Here is a 22035-nt window from a genome sequence, read left to right as displayed (position 1 = left end):
AATGAGGGGGATGCTGGTGAAGATCAGTGCCACTACATGTTTATAAATGCAGATGGAGCTCTCCCAAACCAGGTCATATGTAATCAAATATGATCTGTTGTTGTTGTTGTGATCCAGTTACTGCCTTGGAGTTTCCTTGAGTTGGGGTGGCCATGTTTCTCTTCACTCTTGGCCAGCTAAATTGCAGGGTTCTTTTTTCCTCCAGCAACCATAGGTAAATTTGTTTTGCTGGTACTATTTTTAGTTATTCACATGCAACCCAGCCACTTGAACTCCAATGGAATAAAAAGCTGTATTCCAAAGCAACGGTACATTAGAAAAATGTCAGCAATTTTATATTGCCCCAACACTTAGTGTTTAATGAGGAAAATGCTCTAAGTGCACACAATCCCTTCTGGCACACAAGGGTTTGAGATTGAGACGATTTGAGAAATCTGTTCCCATTTGTGAACATGCCAATCCTATCCTGTTCCTTTAAGCAACAATTTGTTTTAACATAAATAAAATTGTTATACCTGGAGCTTTTAGGGAAGCAGGCACACACACAAATTATCAGAGAGAAGAGAACAAATTTAGTAAGGTAAAATGACTGTTAGGCTTAGCTGGAATTTACTAAAATGCAGGTTCATGAGACCCAGTGTTGATAAGAACATGTCCTCTTGGTTTAGGAGTTCTAGAGCTCACCCTCTGAGCTTGGAGCTCATCTAACTTCTGGACACAAGTGGCAAAGAAGGTGTCACCTCTGCTTTGCAGTACCAAAGACACACAACTCTAGGGATGCTGTGGCTGATACTGAAGAAATCAGGTAGATGCAGGCTTGATCTTTCCAAGAAAGACATTTAAAGCAATAAACAAGAACATCAGCTGAGGTCACTTAACTTGGAGATGTGAATTTCAGTTTTCTCATGCTGAAAAGCTGTGGCCTGTTTTTTCTATGCTGTTTTCCCCCCTAGAGAGTTGACATTTGTGTAACTCCAAAGCATGTCCACTGTTGTACAGGGGCTGGAGATGCAGGCCAGGATTTTTTGAGCACACCAAGACAGAGCCCTTGCCTCAGCAGGCAGGTCCTGCTCAGTGCAGAGCTGAGCCATGACCCATGGCTGCTGTGTAAAGGTAATTCCTGTGCTGAGCCAGGAGCCATGGCCCAGCTGCAGCTCTGCCAGGGGCTTGTCACAACCATTCTTCATGTGGAAAGCAGGGGATTTGCTGCTGGGATATCATTTGTGGAAAAAAGGTAAAACCCAAGAAAAATCCAGTAGCATTGGCTTTGTGGATGATGGGCAGGGAGCAATGGGAAAACTCAAGAGAAACAAGTACCTTTTTCTCCCTTTCTCTTCTGCTCATTGTTGCAGTGGAATGAAATAAGGACTAGAGGAAAGTAAAAATGATGAATAGGTGAGAAAAGAAGGACACTGCTTTCATTGGGCAGCTGCTTCACACCAGTGTGTCCTCAATGGGAAGGCAAAGAATCCCTTCCAGGTTATACCAGCTGCAAATCTGACTTCTGTTTCCTACTTTAGTATAATTTCTTTTTCTACTTTTTTTTTTTTATTAAAGATTTATCTTTTCTACTTTTAGTTCCAGGAAAACCACCTGCTCAAGAGCACAGTTTTAATGAATCCTCTGTAATTTCATACCCATGCAATACTTTCAGTGATAAATAACAGGGAACTCATTTGCCTTTGTAAAAGCAGCTCTGGCTGGATTGACTAACATATTGACTGAAAAATATTTTGAAGCTCTGCCTGTTGTTCATCCAGAGTTCTTTTTTGCAGAGAGAATAATGCCCTTTTCCAGGCAGTCCTGCACTGGCTTCTTTTGTCTTTGAAAATGTTCCCCTTCTCCTCGTGATTGTTATTCAATGCGATCTCGCCTGCCTGTTCTCCTTGGGACCTGCACAAAGACAAATTCTGCCTGTAAATTCAGAAGCTTTCTTCATATTAAATGAATTTCACTTAATGCATCTTAGGGAGAAGCATTTAGGCTGTAGAATTGCTGAACTTTACCTTTCTCAGTTGCTTTGTTAGAATGACCTGCCATTCCTTTCTTTTGATCATTCAGTAAGTAATTTCCCTGTGATTTCTAACCCTTAATGTTGGGCTCCATTCAGTTTGTCCAGAATGGGGTTTTTTAAGTCCTCATTATTCCCTCCATTATTAAATGTTGTTTTAAGTCAAAGCATTTCTGTGGCTTGGGTTTAGCTCTTCTTCTTCCCCTTTTAACTCATGCTGCAGCTGGGTTTGCTCTCCCCAAGCTGAAAAATCTAGAATCAAAGCCTTTATTCTTGGTAACCTGTAGAGTAATAAATCACTGATCTCTCTTTCCCAAGTCAGAAAGGGAATTTGGAATTGCAACTACAGATAGGCAAAAGATGCTGCTGGCTATTGCAGCCTGTGCATTCAGATACAAAGCATTTAAACTTTTTGGGGTGGCAGTGTTTTTCACAGTAATCAGACTGAACATTCAAATGAAAGAAAATAAAAGCTCAAGCTTTTTATCTCAGTCCTGTGAAACAGGTTGTGATCATATGCCTACCTCTGGGTGGGAAATGAGTGTGATTAATGAAGCAAATCACACATTTTAACGTGTATGATAAAACAGTTATTCCAAAGAGAAAACAATATCTTTAGCAATTCAAAATATTGTTATTTGCATCTTTTTTTAATCTGCTTTTTCTTTTCATTGCCTTCAAATTCAGGTAGGCTGGCATTTATTACCAAAACATTTCTGTTTCATGTCTTTTCCTTCCTATTTGCCTTTCCATCTTCTCTGCATATAATGTCTGTGTCCATTGCTCTCCCTCTCAAATGAAATGCTTTTTGTATTGCAAGTTTTTCTAAGTCTTTCTACAGATAAATTAACCAAAGGAGGGAAGTTTGCAGTAATCTTGCCCCTTGCTACCCCGTGGAAGTTAACAGGAATGTACAAAGGGTAAAACACGTCTCTAAATGTTAGATCCATTAACTTAGCGACCTTTAGAAAGGTTGGGTGGCAAGTGACTGCTGGTGTGCCTGACAATTCTCAGGCACTGAAAGCTGCCTGAACACGTGTGTGAGTGAAAAGCTCAATGCCATATTGAGAGTTTCATATTCCACTGAAAGGACTGCAAAACCACTGGGTTCAGCTGGGCTGTGACAGAGGCTGGAAAGCTTCCCACCCTCTTGGAACAGGCTGACCTTTCCTGTGCTCCATCATTCTCTGCTCTTCAGAGCTTTGTTTAGTGCACTGGTTTTACCTCGACTCCCACTGAAAATCAATTGATGTCCTAAACCACAGATATTGTGGTGTCATTCTCAAGGTAGCAATCACAGAGGGTTTTATTCCTCAAGAGTAAAGTTTCAAGCTCTGTTTAAAAAAAAAGATAGCTGCTTTTTTTTCTTCTTTTTGCTCCCCACTATTTCTACTGGAAGGCTGTTTGAAGCCTTCATGAGTCTAATGCTTTTTCTTTCTAGGTTACATTTATTCATAATTGGTCGATTCATACTTTCACTTAAAATCTTTCCCTGAAACACCACCTTTTCTCTTGCAGCCTGCATTATCACATCAGACTCATCCTCACTCAGACCCTAGTTTGGATCTGCTACATTACATCTTCCAGGCTCCTCATTTCCTAGATCTTCCTCTTGGATTTGCCAGCTTTTCCACTTAGACTGAGCTGTTAAACTAGTGTTTATAGTATTCCAGATGAGGAATTTTGAAAAGAGCACTGATACTTCTTCACTTGTGTGAAGAATCTTCATTTGAGGTTGGTGAGGCCCTGGCTCAGTTTGCCCAGAAAAGCTGTGGATTCTCCATCCCTGGAAGTGTTCAAAGCCAGATTGGGCAGGGCTTGGAGCAACCTGGGATAGTGGGAATCATGGCAAGGGGTGGAACAAGGTGGGCTTTGGAGTCCCTTCCTACCCAAACCATTCTGTGATCAAAGGCATCTCCCTCAGGCCTGGCATGTTGGAAGCAGGAGAGGAAGATCATGGTCAGGGCAGCCTGTCTGTGATCAGTGCAGTGGCTTGCTCTGAAATCCCTGATGAGCCATTCTACAGAGAATTTCTTTGGTGTTTAAGGTTGTCCCTCAGAAAATGAGGACAAGAGCTGATCCTTTCCAACATGTGGGGAATTCTAATGGTCAGTTCAGAATGAGTGAGTTCAGAGGTCAGGAAATACTCTGCAGTAGTGTTCTCATACTCCTGAAGGTGAAGTGTTTCTGGCTGGCCTGCTGGAGGAGAGGTTGTTCCCTCATCCAGACCTTATCTCTGTTTGTATGGGGAGTTTGATTGCAATAAATGTGCAGTAAATCTTTAAGATGTCAAGGCCTATTAAGGTTTAATCCAAGCAAAAAAATGTTTTCTCTTTTAGCTACTTTGATTTCATGAGAATGCTAATTCCACTTTGGCATGCTCTGGAAATCTGTCATTGTCGTGAATCTGTCATTGTCATGCATCTGTCATCTAACCCAGAGTCAATATTAGGATGACCAGTGCTCCCCACTGTGCTCTGCAGATATTGGGGATTATCTGTCCCAGACATCTGTGCTGTGTTTGCACCAGGAGGAGCACTGGGTGTGATGCTGTCACCTCAAGAGCAGGCTCATTGATTTAAGAGGAACCTTTCTGATTTTGCTAACTGAATATGAGTAAAGTAACAGGTTTAGCACATTCCTGCAGATGAGCTGTAAGTGGAGTTGCTTTTATTCTCTAAGTTACATCTTTTCAGGATATGCAATGTGAATCCAAACTTTCATAGTCTATCTGCTCACATTTGATTTTTTGGAACAGCATTTCCTTACTCTTTCTCTATCCTGTATGCTCATTTGGGTTCTATGAAAACCTTCTCTGCTACATATCCTGGGTGAAGTAGCACAAGACAGATCAAAACCTGTGCAGTTAATCCAAATTCAGAATGTCACTGCAGACTTCTCCTGACCTATCTGATGAATGAATATTTCTGAATTGCGTTTCCCACACTCCTTTATCAAAGCTCTATTGCTTATTTTATATTGTTGGATCTCTTTTATATTTTCATGTCAGCTGTAAGTACATTTCCTCAGTATTTTTCTCTGCCAAGTTTGGCTGTTACATTGAATGTGAAGAGATTATTTTGTGGTATGAAGATCAGTCATTTAATACTGAACTGGTCATTGCTTACAAAAGAAATTTTTCCTGTGAATCATGCATCTTGTAAGAAAGAATAAAGGTGTGTCTTTATGTTAAGAGGCAATTCCAACTTATGTCTGACTTTTCCAAAATTTATCAAATGACCATCAGTGCTACAAAGTAAAATAGAAGTTGCTTCTCTAACTACATTCTATTGTTTAACTACATTTAAACAATTCTGTGGTTTACAAATAGTAGCCAATTAACATTTCAGTTGAGAATCAGGCAAAATATTCCATTAAATCTTTCTGCTTTGTACACTTTGTTCATCTCTCTGTGAAAGATTCCATCTCAGCTGACTCTAATCATGTGGAAGTTCCTTCCCATGTGGTCTCTGGAGAGATCAAGAGCTATTTTCTGTGTAATGATTCATCTCATCCCAAAATCGTTTTAAATAAAAAACAAGTATACCCTGTAGGTCATATGGGGTGAGATGTACCTCACCTTCGAGATGTGGGACTGGAGTTATCACATGTTCTCATGAAGATTAAAGGTTTGTTTAAGATGAAATATAATACATATATTTGTCTGTTCTGGAGCGGTCCATGGTCATTGTTCATGTTTGCACAGTTTAATCCTGAACTCTTACCTTCTATGGCAAATGGATATGATGGCAAGAGCCTGGAAGGAGAAGTCAGGAAGTTTTGTTCCTTTTGGAAGGACTCTTTCACCTTGTCCTGGTTCAGCCTGGCCATGCTGCTTCCCTGGGCACTGGAAATTGTGCATCCATAAACATGGCAGTGATGCTCTTCCTCCAGAGGCAGCACTCAGAGATGCCAGGATGCCACAGCAGGGATGGCAGAGGGATGTTTGGAGATGAGGCAGGGATGGCAGAGGCTGCTCATGTTTGGAGATAAAGCAGGGATGGCAAAGGCTGCAGGGATGTTTGGAGATGAGGCAGGGATGGCAGAGGCTGCACAGGGTGTCTGGAGATGAGGCAGGGATGGCAGAGGCTGCTCATGTCTGGAGATGAGGTTGGTTGTTGAAGGAGAGGGAATAATGTCTAATCTGCTGCTAGGGGAACAAAGAGGAGCTGAGGCAGGGGAAGGATGAGCAGGAGGGAAATGAGACAGCAAATACTTCACAGAAAGGAGCGATTGAGAGCTCTTAGGAGTGCCAAGGCACAGGGAAGGAGAGGGGTTGGTAGGAAGAGTGGGGTTTGGAGAGGAAGCTCTTGTCTCATTGTCACCTCAGGAGTGTTCATCTGCAGCACTTCTCATTAGAATGTGTGTCCTCTGTAAGGCACTTGTGTTGGGGGAGCAAACTGCCTTTATCCATGGCCTGTCCTGCACTTGGAATTAGCCTCTCTGCCTGCATTCATAAAAAGAACAGGATTCTTGAGCCCATTCAGATTCTTATCTAGGCAGTTTATTTTTGGATCCCAGGACTGCTTTAAAATGTATCTTAATACAAACCTCTGTTAGTGGTTAACTGGGTGAACCTGGGTTTGATTCAATATCCCCATGATCTCAATCCCAATAGCTTTATTCTAGCTCTCCTTTTTTAAAGTGCACCTTCTATAATAAATACACAGTCAAAAGAAAATGTGCTAATGCTCTGAACAAAGCAAGCTTTGATTTCATGCTTTAGGAAATCAGTCACATTTTATCATTCTTGCCAGTTGGTGCTTCCACAAACACAACCTGTAGCAGCATTTTATTTTTTTTTTCCTTTGGAGAGCTTTGGAAAGCTTAACTCCCTCACAAACTACCAAATTCCCATTGATCAAAGCAAGAAAAAGGTAAATCCATTTGTATCAATGACAAATGGATTTAAGATACTCTATTTGGGTCCTTTTAAAGTCAGTAATCTCTATAAAAGATCTTTCTGACTGGATTTCCAATAAGATTTTTCCTGTGGTGTAGAAGTCTCAAAATAAAGAGTCAAAGTACTGTATATAAATGTTTCTAAATCTCCCAAAACTGACAGTGTTTTTGTGAGTATCTGTGACCTGCAGGGGAAATATTAGCAGAACCAGCTCTCATTGGGCTTGGTGGTGGAATAGCTGAAACCCTAATTAATTGGCACTAACAGATGGAGCTGCACTCACAATGTCACATTACTTCAGAATTACTCCTCCCTAAAAGTTTGGAACAACAATTAGAACTTTGCTGAATTGTTCCTTTATATTCTTGCTCTTCCCATGTTGCCAGGAGATGGAAATGGGGGAAAGGGGGCACTAAATATGTGTGATCACACATGCTGGATTACCATGGTAGTGCAGTCTCTGTAAAGTGACTGATTTGCTAAATTGCCTTAACTAAACATGGTAGGGTGACAGCTTAGAATAAATTAATTATTAATATCTTCCTCTTTTTAATAGTCAGAGAAGGATAATGAATAAATAAATTTTGGACCTAGCAAAAACATATGTGGTCCAAGGTCAGCCAGAGTCAAGTGAAAAGCAGCTATGAACATCAGCAGAATTCGGACTTGGGGAGGATCTGAGAAAGGGAGAATGGTCAGAATTAGAACTTCAGAAAAGCCAATTATTTCTTCCAGAATCTGCTCCATCCCCTTTCAAGTGCAGACTTTTTCCCAAAAGTACATTTAAAGAGTGTGGAGGGCCAGGCAGGGAGGGGAGAGAGCTCACAATAGAAAGCTTTCTCCTAAATGCAGTATGTACCCAGAGGCTATTAGAAGACTTTTGAGTAAACTGTATGATTGTACCCTGGCTGAAAAACACAGGAGCCTGTAATTATGCTGTGCTGTATTTATTCACTGGTGAATTCTTTTAGCTCTTTTTCTCCCCATAGGATATTCTTTATGTACAGGTTGCATGTTTGGGAAGCACTTCATTTTTAATGCCGTTCATAATTTAGTTTTGGAACCACCATATTTATTAGAACAGTATAGCATATAAAAGCCACCTTTTTGCCTTTGTGCAGCTAAAATAAATAACATATATAATACATATCCATCTCAGTGCTGAATATATTAAGGCACATTCACAGTACTCTACTTCCAACATGCAGTTCTATGATTTAACTCTGCTCTGTACAATTTTTTTATTAAATCAGACAGATTAGTGATCTATTCTGCAGTGCAAAATGTAAGCAGTCCCTGGTACTCTTCATTCTCTGCACACCCTCTGTTCTTTAAGATATTTATTGAAATGGTTGGTGAGGTGCAACAAGCCAGACATAATATTCCCCTTGCCTTTTGTGTGACTACGCTGTAATGAAGAATTAATAACAGAGTCCTGAAGAATATTAATCATACTTTCACAAGGCAGCAGGGAACAATTTAGGAGCAGGAAAAGTAATGTAACGGTCCGACTCCTAGGCCCATGCAGAAAGTCAGGGAGAAATGGGCCTTGGCAAAGGGCTTTCCTTCATCTCTGATGCAGAGGAGCATCAGCACCACTCATCATGGAGCTGCTCCATCCTCAGCATATCCCAGCCATCCCGAGTGCCTGGCTCTGCTGGCAGCACTCCTGCCTTTCCTGCACTCCCTGAAAAGCCCCAGGAGAGAGGTGAGACTCAGAGCAAACCATCCACCCCTTCCTGTGAGAATAGCACAGTCACAGGATGGTTGGGGTTGGAAGGGACCTTAAAGCCCATCCAGTGCCACCCCTGCTGTGGGCAGGGACACCTTCCACTATCCCAGGGTGTTCCAAACCCATCCAGCCTGGCCTTGGGCACTTCCAGGGTATCCACACTTGAGATAAAAAGTGACAGTCTTCATACATTCTCAGAGAGTAGCGGAAAAAATAATGTCGCTAGTGAAAATATTTCCTTTTTGTTATTTTCAGAATATCTCCTTGTAGGGACAGAGTTTGTGGCGGTTGGGAGTGGGACTGGCCCAGCCTCATCCCCAGTGGGCACAGCTGTGCAGGACAGGTGAATGCTGTTGAAGGGAACGAGCCATGGAGTGCCCAGGGGCACTGACCAACCACCAAAGGGAACAGAGGGCACACAGGGGCAGGGCAGCAACAGCAGGGGATAAAAGGCTGGGCTGAAGGACAAGAAGGGCAGATGCTTGCAGCCTGCTGAGGTGCCCTGGTGTTACTGTGTGTGGGCAGTGCCTGAAGCCTTCTGAAGAGGTGAGATGTTATTCTGTACGGGTGGAAACTTTCTGAAATTGTGTGGGGATGCTCTGTATATTGTGGCTGTCTCAGCTCTGACATACCGGCATGAGGAAAGATGATGCAGAGCATCATATCCAAGGCCTGAAGGAACATGAGGTTCCTTCTGAAGCACAACCAAAGGCAAAGAACCAGCAGCCAGAAAACAGAAGCTCCTGTGAGCTTTGCTGTCACTGGGGTTCAAGGGGTTGCACAGGGCACATTTCCCTGACCATAATGTTGGACATGCAGACCATGCAAGTTTGTGGGGAAAAAGGGGTGGCTTTGAACCAAAGGCATTGAGTGGGATGTCCCATTGTTTGTAGGGACACAGTTTGTGGTGGTTGGGAGTGGGGCAGATGCTTGCAGCTTTTTGGAGTGATATGCTGTTTCTCTGGGTAGGTGCCTGAAGCCTTCTGAGGAGGTGAGGTGGTATTCTGTATGGGTTGGAGCTTTCTGAAATTGTGTGGTGATACTCTGTGCATTGTGGCAGATCTCAACTGGAACATCTCCTTACAATCTTTACTCTTTTTCATTTTATATTTCACCTTTTGGGAAAGGGACCTGAATTCAATTTCAAAATGGAAAGTGGTTTTATGCAAATCTCCCTTTAAGATTTCTCATCCCAAAGAAATCAGAGGGAACATTCTAGTCATTCCTAATTTTTTTCCACTATTTTTCTGGGTCTGGAAAATCACCTGAAATCTCTTCCTTTGGGAGAGCAGTTTCAATTTTGACAAATCAGTGTTTCTAGAGGGGAAAAAAATAATTGTGTCAGAGGCAGTGTGACTAGCCAGAGGGCAAAGCTCCCACTGAGGCTGTGCAATACCAGCTTTTTTAGATGTGATAAATCTGTAATAACTCTGCAGTAGTTAATGCTTTCCATTTTTCCAAAATGCAGGGTCAGAAGCTGACCCCACAAAACATCTTTAATAAAAAATTATAATTATATGAGTGTAACCTGTGAAAGAATTAATTTTTCAGAATCTCTTAAAGTATTACACAAAGAGTAATCGTGTTAAAAGAACCCTATTAATTAGTTGTTGTGTTAAACTGGAAAAGGCTTTATGAAGGAGATGAGTGTTGCACTGCAGTCCTGTTCATTAATTAAGATAAACATATTACATCAGGATATAGATGTATTTTTTGCCTGCTCACTGTTGAGGAACTTCACTAAATTATGAGTAAATAAGAGTGCTGCACAGAAATGACTGACAAGTGAGAAAAGGGGGTTGGGGGTTTCTGCTTGTGTGATGACTATTTGGGAGGAAACCTCCCAGTCCTAGCCCAGACGGGGGTTCTTGCTGAGCTGAGCCCTGGGTGCTGTGGCTCACACCTGCCTTGAGCCAGAGGACACAGTCTCAAGCTGCTCAAGGGAGATATAGGCTGGATATTAGGAAAAGGTTTTTTACAGAAAGGGTGATAAAGTTCTGGAATGGCTGCCCAGGGAAGTGGAGGAGTCACCATCCCTGGATGTGACACTGGGTGCCAGGGTTTGGTTGAGGTGTTAGGGCTGGGTTGAACTGGATGATCTCTAAGGTCACTTCCAACCTGGTCATTTTGTGATTCTATAAATTCAGGTGAACCTGGCAAGGTGTTTTCCCCCATCTGTTGGCAGGAGGAGCTGCTGTCCTGAGTTCGCTGGCAGTGTTATCACAATACACAGACCCAGGTCATTCTTCATCCCTGGCAGACTCCTAAAAGGGACCCCTTGCCCACCAAAGGTGGTATATATGCCGTGTGTCCTTGGGAAAAGATTCCAACTAACAGTTTCCAGTGGCTCCAAGACCTTCAGGACTGTTGTGACTCTTCAATGTAGAGATTAGGCCATGAGGGTGCTACACTCTGTCTCCTTCCTCGATTCTCCTCTCCACGAGCACATGAGGCTTCTCCCCAGGTAAACTCTCCAGAGAGCACAGAGGTGGAAAGACTGGTTTGGGTTTTTTTGCCCTTGCTTTAGAAGCATCCCTGGTCCCAAGTATGGAAATGTTTTTCCTGAATGTGCATGCTGGGTGTGGATTTTAGATCTTGCAGGCCAAGACTTTGCATGTTGAAGGCAGCAAAGTGCAGAGTGGCTGAGTGCAGGCTGAGATAAACTCTGCACGCAGCTCCTCACAGAATTCCATAAGGGCAAGCAAGCAACAGCCTGATTGCAGCAGCAGTGGGCTGGGCCTGCTTTCTAACTGCTCCTTATTGTATTAATTCAAAGTTTTTCTCTTACTGGAAAATTAAGTAGCAGGTGTAGTTTAAATGAACTGTAGCAGACTGGGTTTAGTGGTGTGGTAAATAGATTGTGATATTCATTTCCAATTAAAGTTCTTTTGCAAAGATCACTGAAGCACATTCTCATAAATTGAATCACAGTAAACTAATAAACAAATTTCTTTCAGCCTGCTGATGGCAAATTCTTATTTCCTTAATATGTTAGATCACATCATGGTATTAATTATATGATGCATGAGCAACAAAGAAGCAATCATTTCTTTAGCAATAATTTTCTAATTAGTTTTACTTTGGAATTAGCTTTACAGGTAATTCCATACCTACCAACAAAGAACATTAATTATTAGAAAAATGAAATTTCAAGTGAATGTTTTTAATGCTTGACTTCTGTCTATCATCCAAAAATATGGGACACAAAAGTAGCAACAGTGTTCATCAATAATTAAAGCAAAGGTTGACTTCTGCACCTGCAAACACACTGCTATAGGAGTTTTAAAAATTAAGATATTAATAAACCAATCTTAAATGTCAGCAGTATGTTCTTAGCACATAGAAATGGTGTGACAGGTTATTGGGATCCTACTCTCAGCCATGTAAAACTACACTTTGGTGCTGAACAGAACCTGATCGTTGGTTGAGGTCCCTGGGGAGGATATCAGCCATTAGTCTGGGCTAATAAAACCTGATAAAATAAAGCTCTCACTGTATAATAATGTAATTTCTTGAGATCCTGTCATTATTGCAGGCATGTGAGATGCCTGTCAGACTGGATTAAGCATCCCCAGCAGGAGCTTTTATAGGCTCCCACTCCATGAGCTAGGCTGGGTTTGGGAGGCCAGGCTCTCTTCAATCCCTCTCAGGCTATGCAGGGAGATGGGTTTTGCTGGATGCCATCCCAAGCCCCAAGCTCAGACCTCAGGAAAGGCCCAGCCCTCACCTCAGTGAGAGCCAGAGGCGACAGGGAAGGATGAAGCTCCTTCTGTGGGTATCTCCATGTAACAGTCATTTGGGAATTTTCCTCTGAACACACAGCTTGAAGTCTGGCCATGCTCATTTCTGCAGCCTTCTTCAGGGCACTCATGCACCCACAGCATCTTTTCCTTTCATTTACAAGAGAAGCTGCTGCTTTGTTGCATTTTGGGATCTTTATTAGGATTTTTCCATCTGCTGTTTATCTCAGGTTTAGTTTATTGCCAGTGATTGGTTCCTCATAGTTAATTGTATTGAAATGAATCCTGTAAGGACTCCTCAGGTTCTGCAGAGCTGCCCTGGAGTTTGCAAGTGGAAAGGCTTCCCTTCCTGAGACAGGCACTGAATTCTGCCTCTGAAAAGCTGAAAATCTTGTGGTTGCCTTTGTCTTATCTTTAATGCAAAACATGTCTTGAAATTTTTCATTCAGACCAGAATCTTTTTTCAGGCTTAAATATAGTCATTGTGTAAGTGCAGGCAATCTGGAAATTCAGCATTTATTTTCCTTATGAGACCAGAGCAAGAGATATAAAAGGGAAAGATTTAGGTCAGGTGAAAGAGAAAATAAAGTGGCTGGTGGCTTTGTGTCACTCACTCCTGTGTCTCCTGCTGTGTCCTTGGGTCCCTTGTGTTCCTGGTGTTTGTCTGAGGTGAGCTGTGAGGTACAATCACAGTCATTTTCTTGTTGCTGCCTCCTCAAACACAGAGCTGCAATTCTCTGGTGAAGCAGAGCTCCTGCTCTCCTCAGTGATCTGTCTGCACAAGCCTCCCTCAAAGTCATGGTTCTGTTTCAGCCACAGCCTGGGGTTACTGCTGGGGGTAGGGGGCGGAAATACCACAACTCAGGCTGAAATCCCAGTGCACAGCTTTCCAGAGTGAGCTGGGCTCTGCATTTGGATGTGCCAAGATCCCACTGGTGGTGTGGAGGGGCCCTGGACAAGTGCAGGTCCAGATGGGCATCACAAGGGGGAAAATACCTTCCCCCTTCACCCCAAGCAGGGTCTCCCCAGCTCCCAGGTGTGTCTCAGGTCTGTTCTGAGCTTTTCCAGAAGCCTAAAGCTGTAATTGTCCCAAAGCAGGGAAATCCCACATTGTGTCCAGGCTGTGGGTGCCTCTGCTCAGCATGTGAATGCCTGCTCCTTCTGGACACCCAGATGGCTCCAGGAGTGGCTACACACACATCCTCTGGTTGTGTGGTAGCGCTGGCTGTAACTCAGTACTGCCCAGCCAGTTTTATGGATGAGTGGGAATTGTTCCTCCACAGGTGATGCCTCAGGTTTGAGCTTTTGTATTTTTCAGATTCTGTGCTGCTTTACTGTGTGGGTCTGGGATTCATATTAGGGCATGGTGATCTCTGTTCACAGAGCAGGGAGACAAAACAATTCCTTCTCTAGCCAGGGACCAAAGACATGTTGCAGACATTTCTTCATAGAAATACTTTCTTTGGGATTTGCCCATCTTCTGGGAAGCAGAGCCCCAGAAAAAGAATGTAAACAAATTGTTATCAGCTGCTGTGAAATGTGGCAGGGGTTCCTGTGATTGGCTCTTCTTCCATGTGTACCATTAAGGGCCAATCACCGGAGCAGCTCAGGGGAGATTCCTTGAACACAGAACTTTGTTATTCATTTCCTTCTATTCTATTCTTAGCTTAGCAGCTCTCTGCAAGCTCTCTCTTTATTCTTTATAGTATAGTTATAATGTATTATATATTATATATCAATAAATCAAGCCTTCTGATCAAGAAACAAGATTCTCGTCCTTCTCTCAGCCAGTGATCTCCTCAGGTCACTGTAATGAAGACAAATTATCCAAATCTCAGGCCCAAGAGCATAAACAATGGTGGAAAGAGGAGAGAAAACCAAGAAGGATGGGACTTCATAACCTAAAGCTGTAACTGGACAATTAACTCCAATATGCAGATGGACCAGAACATATAAAAGTGAGAGACCCTGTGACCAGGTGCCCATTTTGTGACCATTTTGGTTCATCTTGGGTGCAGCCCTGGCTGGGCTCTTGTGCTGCCCAAGGTGGGTCCATTGAGGCCTTTTAATAAATCCCTGCTTTATTCTTTAACTCAGTCTAGTCTCTGCTCTAGGTCAGCCCTGCACAAGGCATCACAGAGAACATCAGTGCCCCCAGCATTTGTGTCAGTGTTTACTGGGTGAACTGGGAGGCATTCAGGAGCCTCCTGGATTCCATACTTTCTTCCATTAAAGTTGGTAGAAAGTCTGTATATACATAGAGCTCCACAGTTCTGGGATTTACTTATAGCATACATTTGTTTGTGTGCTTAATCACATGAGATTTGTACATGAGGAGGAATTAACTGATTTTGTTCAGGGACCTGAAACAGATTTACACACCATGAGCAGATACCTTGGGTGTACTGAAGGCAATGATGGCATTCCCAGCAACTTAACAGGTCAAGGATGCCTACCTAGAGCCTGAGGAGAAAGAACAAGACAAATCTCTATATTAATATATTTTCTTCTCAAATACTGAAAATAAAGATCAAAGCTGTAAATGGAAAAAAATATTAATTACTACTGGAAGCATTTATTAATTTTTGCCTGTGAAATAAATATTTTTGGTTTATCAAAGCTTAGAACTATTAGCACATAGCACCAGTCTGCCTAGCACTTGCTCTTGTGTTGGTGGGAGAAAAACTCATGCAGTCTTTCTGAAAGTAGGGCACCTCTTGGTAAATCTCTCTGTGGTCTGTGTCAACAGAAGAGCAAGTTTCCTTACTTGCTTCCAGCCCTTCCCAAACCCGTCTTCTTAATTACATTCCTGTAATTAATTAATTAATTTCAAAGTTAAGTTGTCTGTGGCCTGAATTAGCATGGCATCCAAGCTACTCGTGGCTAAAATAGGGAGATAATGCTTGTGCAAAAAGCTTCTGTAGGTTCAAATCAGCTGGGTGGGATCAAAACAGAGAAATCCAGTGTGGGCTGTGAAGCACAACAGGGCTGCCCTGGCCCAGGAAAGCTGCTGCTGCTCAGGGAGCTGCCCTGAGCAGGGATCACTGCACTCCTGGTTCACACTCCCAGCTGGGGAGGCTTTAGCTTGAAAGGACCTTTTGCCCCATCTCTGTGACTTCTCTTATATTCTTAAGCTCTTATCTACTGTAGTCTTCAGATCCCTGCCAAAAATCCCCTTTCTTCTTGAGGTTTTTGTAATTCCTTCTTTTCCTTTCTCCTCTTACACAGCCTTTGCAAGGATACTGTCATCTTTTATGACTGCAAAGCCTGATGTAAAACTGTGATGTGAAAGTATTTTTAATTCTGAGAAATATTTCAAGGTACTGACAAACTGTGGAATAGTTGCTGAAATGGAAATGACCTGTGGGGATTTTTGTGAATTTAGGCTCCTCTGTTCTCTTGGGTAATTTGAGTAATTCCAGCTTACCCAGAGTTTGAGGACTTCGATCACCAGGTAATGATGTGGTTAACAGAAGATTGGATTTCCTGCAAGAAGCAATTACCTTGATTGATAAGAAAATTTGAGAAAATTCATTCAAGACTTAATGAGATTGACAAGGTCATGGTTGAGCCAAGCATCCACCTTGAATAGATAAGGCTCTGTGTTTAGAAGAAGTAATCCAAAGACAATAAGCTCCTCAAAAAATGGATCATTTTTATCTAGGCTGAGATGATGAATGAAAACATTAGACTTGTGCTTGTGACAGAGAGTCTGGAGTGTGAAGATCAGGGGAGATTCTTCACAAAGTCATTTCATAGCACTAGTATTGCTACTGTCCCTTTTTTATACCGTTATAAAGAATATAAAAATGACTTTCAGAGTCTTTGTGGCCTCAAAAATCATCCCAGACCTTCATCTTACAGCTCTGTGAGGTGTTTTGCCTGTCAGGAAAACTGGAGGTCATTGGAGAAGGGCTATCACTCCTGACTGCCTGCTCATCCCCTTCTACCCTGAGTGGGGCCTGAGGGCTGCCAGCAGAGCCACAAACACTTCAGAAATTCATCAATCCTGGCCTCTCTCCTAGCCTGGGCCACAGAAACCCAGCTATTGCTGAGATAACCAGCTAAGGCATTAAAAGGAGTGGGAAATAGCTGAAAAGGGAGATGATTTGTAGTTTCAAACACTTCAGGACTCATTTATGGAAAAATATATTTTCACATGGGTAAGTTCCATTGTGAAGCGGAGCTGTGGATTTTGTGTTCTGGACAGATTTTTCACGTACTTTAAATTTGACTTTGAAACCACATGTAAAGTAAAACCTGTGCTTTAGTCCTCATCCTAAATCTAATTATTTCTAACTAATCTAATTATTCTCCTTATTTTTTTCTTGATGGGCCATCTCCTGGAACCAACTAATTTAAAACCTTCTGCCTATATCTCATGTTAACTCCTGACTCATTTTCACTGTTCTTTAATATTTACTAGTGCACATTGATTCCAACACACAGCTGCCTTTTAAATGCACATGGCTTCACCTGTGGGGTTAGTCTGGCATAGAAACATCTTAAAAGGCAGAAAAAGTTCTTCTGTTTTTATTACTTATGCAAGAGCCTTACAAACAGTGCACCAAAAAAGGCACTTCAGACATCCTTTGGAAGAATTGTATCCTTCTATTTCAGAAGAGTGTGTTCCCAAGAGTTTCTATTTCCTCATATAATATTTTTAATTTCATCTCTAATAAATCCTGTAGGAGTCTCCTGAAAAGCCTAAACTGTACCTTTGGTGAAGCAGGGGTTCTATTTTCAGGTTTCAGTAAATAATGTATTGAAACTACTCATATTTTACAGAATTTGTTTATATTAGTATCAGTCATCCTGCATGAAAATACACTTGAAATGCTAATAGATCATCCTACCCTTAGTTTGGAAGGATCCTACTGCACTCTTAATGTTATTAGGGAGATTAAATTATGAGTAGTTCTGCAGTCAATGGACAGGATTCTAACCTAATTTAACAGCTCCAATTCCAGGACATAAGACAAAATGCAGACAGAAAATTTCAAATTATGTGGAATTGCTTCTTGTGGTGTAAATTATCCTTTTCTGACATTGGATTGTTGGCTTTGCATTTCTGATAGAAGCGGTTTTTTCAGCAGTGAGTGAAGGGGTATCCTCAGTGACAGATAAGTTACTGCAGTTGGAGGACATTTAGGGGCAGATTCACATGAGGGGAGTGCATTGGAGAGATGCCAGGGCACCCTGCTCCCAGAGCAGCTGGCTCCAGACCCCTGACACATCCCGAGGCTTCTCTCCTGCTTCCAGGGCCCTGTGATTGCTCCTTTAGGTCAGGTCATAACTGTTGGCTTCACTTTTCCCCCTCATCACTTCATGGAAGTTGTACTCCCTTCTCCGACCCCACTGCTGTGCTGGTCAGCTTGGTCAGAAAATCTCTGTTCTGTACAAAAAGTGCCTAATTACAAATGGTTACAGACACAGGAACCCTCAGTGCTGGAGCTGTGCTTTCCCAGTGGCAAACATGGAGTTTAACTATAAATATATTAGAGGCTCTTAAAGGCTTGCTGTGATAAGATTTCAACATGTTCTTAGTGGAGCTTAAAGCACTGGGGATCCCCTTTGCAAGGTGGTGTTGGTAATTCTGTCTTCTACCTCTTGCTACACATCTTAACAAGAGTGCAGACACTCCCATGGATCACCCTGTTTCCTGTCCCAGCACAAATCCACTCAAAAGTTTAGTTTTGAATCTGAAACCTTCCTGAGACATCATATATCAACATTTTATTCCTTAGAATTTGATTTGCTGATGTTAACCAGCTTAAACCAGCATATTTCTCAGAGTTCTCAGCTGGAATGAAGGCTGTTGAAGTCTTCTGGGAAGTATTTCTGTGCTGTTGGCCCTTCTGTTGTGGCTGTGGTTTCTGGTTATTTAGACTGGGATGCTGAAGGTGCTCAGAGCTTTAGATAAGAACTTGAGCAAACTGGGTCATGCAGAACCAACCAGCATTTTCTTCCCCAAAACTGAGGTACCTTGCAGAGGCCATTCCTCTTTATGCAGTGATTCCTGGTGCATTCCTGAGGGAGAGCACCTGGGGAAATAATTGTGACCAGAGCAAGTCAATTTGTCTTTCTTCATTGATGGCAAACCCATGAATCTCCCTGAGCAGGAGATTTGGGATGGGTGCCCTGTGACCCTCAGCTCTCTGAGAAAAGCTTCATTCCTTTCTCAGGGCTGAAGAGCAGTGGGTTTGTGGGCTTCCTCTGCAGAAGAGGGAAATGGGTCATGTTGATAAGAGATGTGAACCCATCAGATCTCCAGAACTTTGCCATGCAGTCATTCAGCTTCTTGTGACAGATTTAGAGATGTAAATCAAGACACAGGCTGCATGCCAGTGAGTGGCTGCTTTGATAAAAGAGAGAGTGGCAGCTGTCAGGGAAGTAAATAATAAACCCAGAGCAATAACAGATCTATCTCAACGTGGTGATGCTTGATTTTTCACTTATGGATAGATTCTTGGAAGCCATTCCTTCACAGGTAGTCCATAAAAACATCCATGCTCTGAGAATTTTTATACTCTTATTTGTAGTGAAATATTTCCTCCTCCCTCTCTGTATGTTGTGTGTGTCTTTCCAGCCCTGTGGATCTTTATTCCTGCTGCCTGGCAATTCTCTCGTACCTGGAAAAGGTCATTTGTGTTTCTTGCTTTCTGTAGAAGAGGAGAGCTTGTAATACTGTAATGGAAACACCAGTAGAGAAGAACATTCCCCCTTCCTAAAGGGAAATCAATTTAATTAGCATAAGTCCTCCCTCTTCTGGGGGGAAGAGAGATGTATCTCCCAGGTTTTGCAGGGGAAAAAAAGGACTCAGGAGAGCTGTAAATGCTCTTGGGCAGCATGTTGTAGAACAAAGAATTTTGATAAAGTAGTAGGAGGAGATTGATTTGGACTGGGAATTGTTCATTCTGACAGATCAGACTGGCAAAGAGGAACAAGACATTTTCCTTATGTTTGTGTCTGTTAAAGTGCTCCAAGGAGAACTTTTCCTTCTCTCTCCTTTATGAAGCAGATGATGCCAGGAGTTTAGGATGAACAAAATCTTCTAAGACATCATTTTTCACTTTGGTAGAGCTCCTGTTTTCTTGCTCTTCTTTTCCTCCATCACTGTTTCAACCAGCTGTCAGCTACGAAGTTAAATTTGGCCTCCAGCTAGTTTGGCTGGTTTATGTTTAGACGGTTTGGGGTTTGAGAGAGGAGAAGAGAAGGGTTAATAAACTTGTGCTTCTGCTGCTTGTTTAACCTTTAAAATCGGAACATTATAGGCTGTGAGGGATTTGAAATGAAACTTCCATTCAGATTACAGTGACAGCTTCAACTTGACTTTGCTTTACAAGGATTTAAAATCAAAAGAGTTTCCACTTTTTCTGAAATCATTCAGTGCCCTTTTTTAGCTTAAACCCCAGGGATAATTTTTCATTGTTCTTGCAAGGAGCTCTTTTGGCACTGTCAGCCTTGCTAAATTTGTCCCAGCTTCTGAGTTAATGTTTTCTTTACTTTCAAGGACTGCTGCAATCCAGGTTCACCTTTCAGAGGGTTTGTCACAGGCCTCCAGAGTAACTAAACAGGCATCAAACTAATCTCCTGCATCTGGTGTGTGGGTTGTCAATTGACTGGGAATACCTATGGCCTGCCATTACACTGTGCAGGATAATACAATTGCAATTAAAATAATTTCTAGGCAAAACCCCTGATATGATATTTTAATTATTGTAGTGGCAAGATATTCAGGTTACTGTCCTCTCTTTTTTCCCACTAAGTATTTCCAGGAGCTATTTTTGTAAAGTGGACCATTTAGCTGAAATGAAAATGGAGTTTAATCTAGACATTTGTAGGAACAGAGGAATTGTCATAACACATCAGAGCAATGGTTCATCTGGAGCTGCAAAGGTGCCTTGCCTCTGACAGGAGCCAAGAGCAGATGCTTCAGAAAATGGTTTAAAACCCCTATAATGGACAATTCAGCAATAATGTGGCAGGGAGGGGAGCGTGGTTCTGGCCAACCTCAGGCAGGTGCCACTGCCTTATGGCCTGAAATCCCTTAAATGCTGTAACAGCACGCCTGATTGACTGCTCCTACAAACTTGCTGGGTCATTTATATGTCACACTTCTCATTCCAATGAGCACACAGATTTCTGCTGCTTTCTCTGATCCCTCATTTTCTCAGCATTGTGCTTTCTTTGTTATTTACCCCGTACATGTCTTCCCTGGCCTTGTTTTTCTCTCTGTCTCCACGTGGGGTTCACGCCCATTTGAATAAGAATCTCCTGTCTGGCAGCTTCCTGCAGAGGCTTTGGAGCACCTGACAAGGCTCTGCAGTGCCCCAGAAGGGAAAGGCACTCACATCCCTGCACAGCAGATCCTGTCAGCCACCACAGCAGCTGCTGCCAGGACACTACAGGACACAAATCCCTTGGAAATGACAGCTCTTGCACAGCCTCTGTGATCTGCAGCTACCCCAGACCCAGCTCTTCCCTGTAATATTTGAGTGGATAGCTGGATCACAGCATGGTTTGGGTTGGAAGGGACCTAAACATCATCTAGACTGTGAAAAATGCCAATTGCTTGTTTTTAAAATTTTAAAAGTTTAATAGTAATAAAATGGTTATAAAATTATTAATATAATTAGAGTAATAATAATTTGGACAGTTTTAATTAAGACAATATGAGACAACAAATACAAAGAGTTACAGACAGTCCAGATACCTTTTTCTGGGCAGCACGAGCCTGAAAAAGGACCCACATTAACAGAGGATTAACCCTTAAAAACAATAACCTGTTGCATATCCATACATCTCATCCATGATGCATAAATTCCATTCAAACACAGGATTCTGTCTGGTCAGTGTCAGCTTCTTCCTCTGAATCCTAACAGCACCTTTGAGGCGGGAAGAAGTTCGTTTCTTCTGATAATGGAGCAACAAATTCTCTAAAAGATTCAGGTGTCCTGTGGCTGCTATCTCAGTGTGAGTCCTTTCTTTAAAAAAAGTATCCTACATAGCACAGTTTCTATTTTAACATTTTTATAATCTAAAACTATATTTAACAACACTACTTAAGAGAATTAATACAGCATAACTTTCTAACACAACACATATAATATTCATTTCAATATGTGTGAAAAGCCCATCATAAAATAGGCATTTTTCATGTAGACCCACCCCCTATTTACCTGGAAGTAGTAATAGTTTACAATTCCCTGTGAAACCTCCCACTCTCCCAGTATGGACACAAAATTTCAAATATCAAAAGACAATTTGGGTTCTGTTTTTGAAGTGTCTTCACAGAGCAGTATGCAGTGACTCTCTGGTTTTTATTCTGGTATCTAAATAAATATACATTGAGGATGCTGGGCAAATTTGTGCAGAATCCTGTTTCAAATGCACAAGTTAGTGGGAATTTTGTTTGCAAATGGACATCAAGATGAGAACTGTGAGCAAATCTGCCTTTCAGTAATTTTTCCCCAAGTATTCCATAGCCACCTTTCTGCTCAGATACAAAGTTACTTTATGTAAATGAAGGAGAAAATGCACAAACTTGATCTCTCCCTTATCTCCTCTGCTGTTAGATTTCTAGATGCAAAAAATTCTAGACTTTCTGTGCTGACAGACTCTGACCCCAAAAAACACTACATTTGAC

The 22035-nt window shown here is 42.0% G+C and overlaps 1 protein-coding gene across 1 annotated transcript in view; it reads left to right on the top strand.

Annotated features, from left to right (window-relative positions):
- Window positions 1-22035, top strand: part of SPAG16 (sperm associated antigen 16) — a 374208-nt gene that overhangs the window by 326675 nt on the left and 25498 nt on the right. The window lies entirely within an intron of this gene.

The sequence above is a fragment of the Zonotrichia leucophrys genome, chromosome 7 (assembly GCF_028769735.1).
Source record: "Zonotrichia leucophrys gambelii isolate GWCS_2022_RI chromosome 7, RI_Zleu_2.0, whole genome shotgun sequence".
Classification (NCBI taxonomy): Eukaryota; Metazoa; Chordata; class Aves; order Passeriformes; family Passerellidae; genus Zonotrichia; species Zonotrichia leucophrys.
The sequence above is the reverse complement of the archived record's forward strand: the minus strand, read 5'-3'. Positions and strand labels throughout refer to the sequence as shown.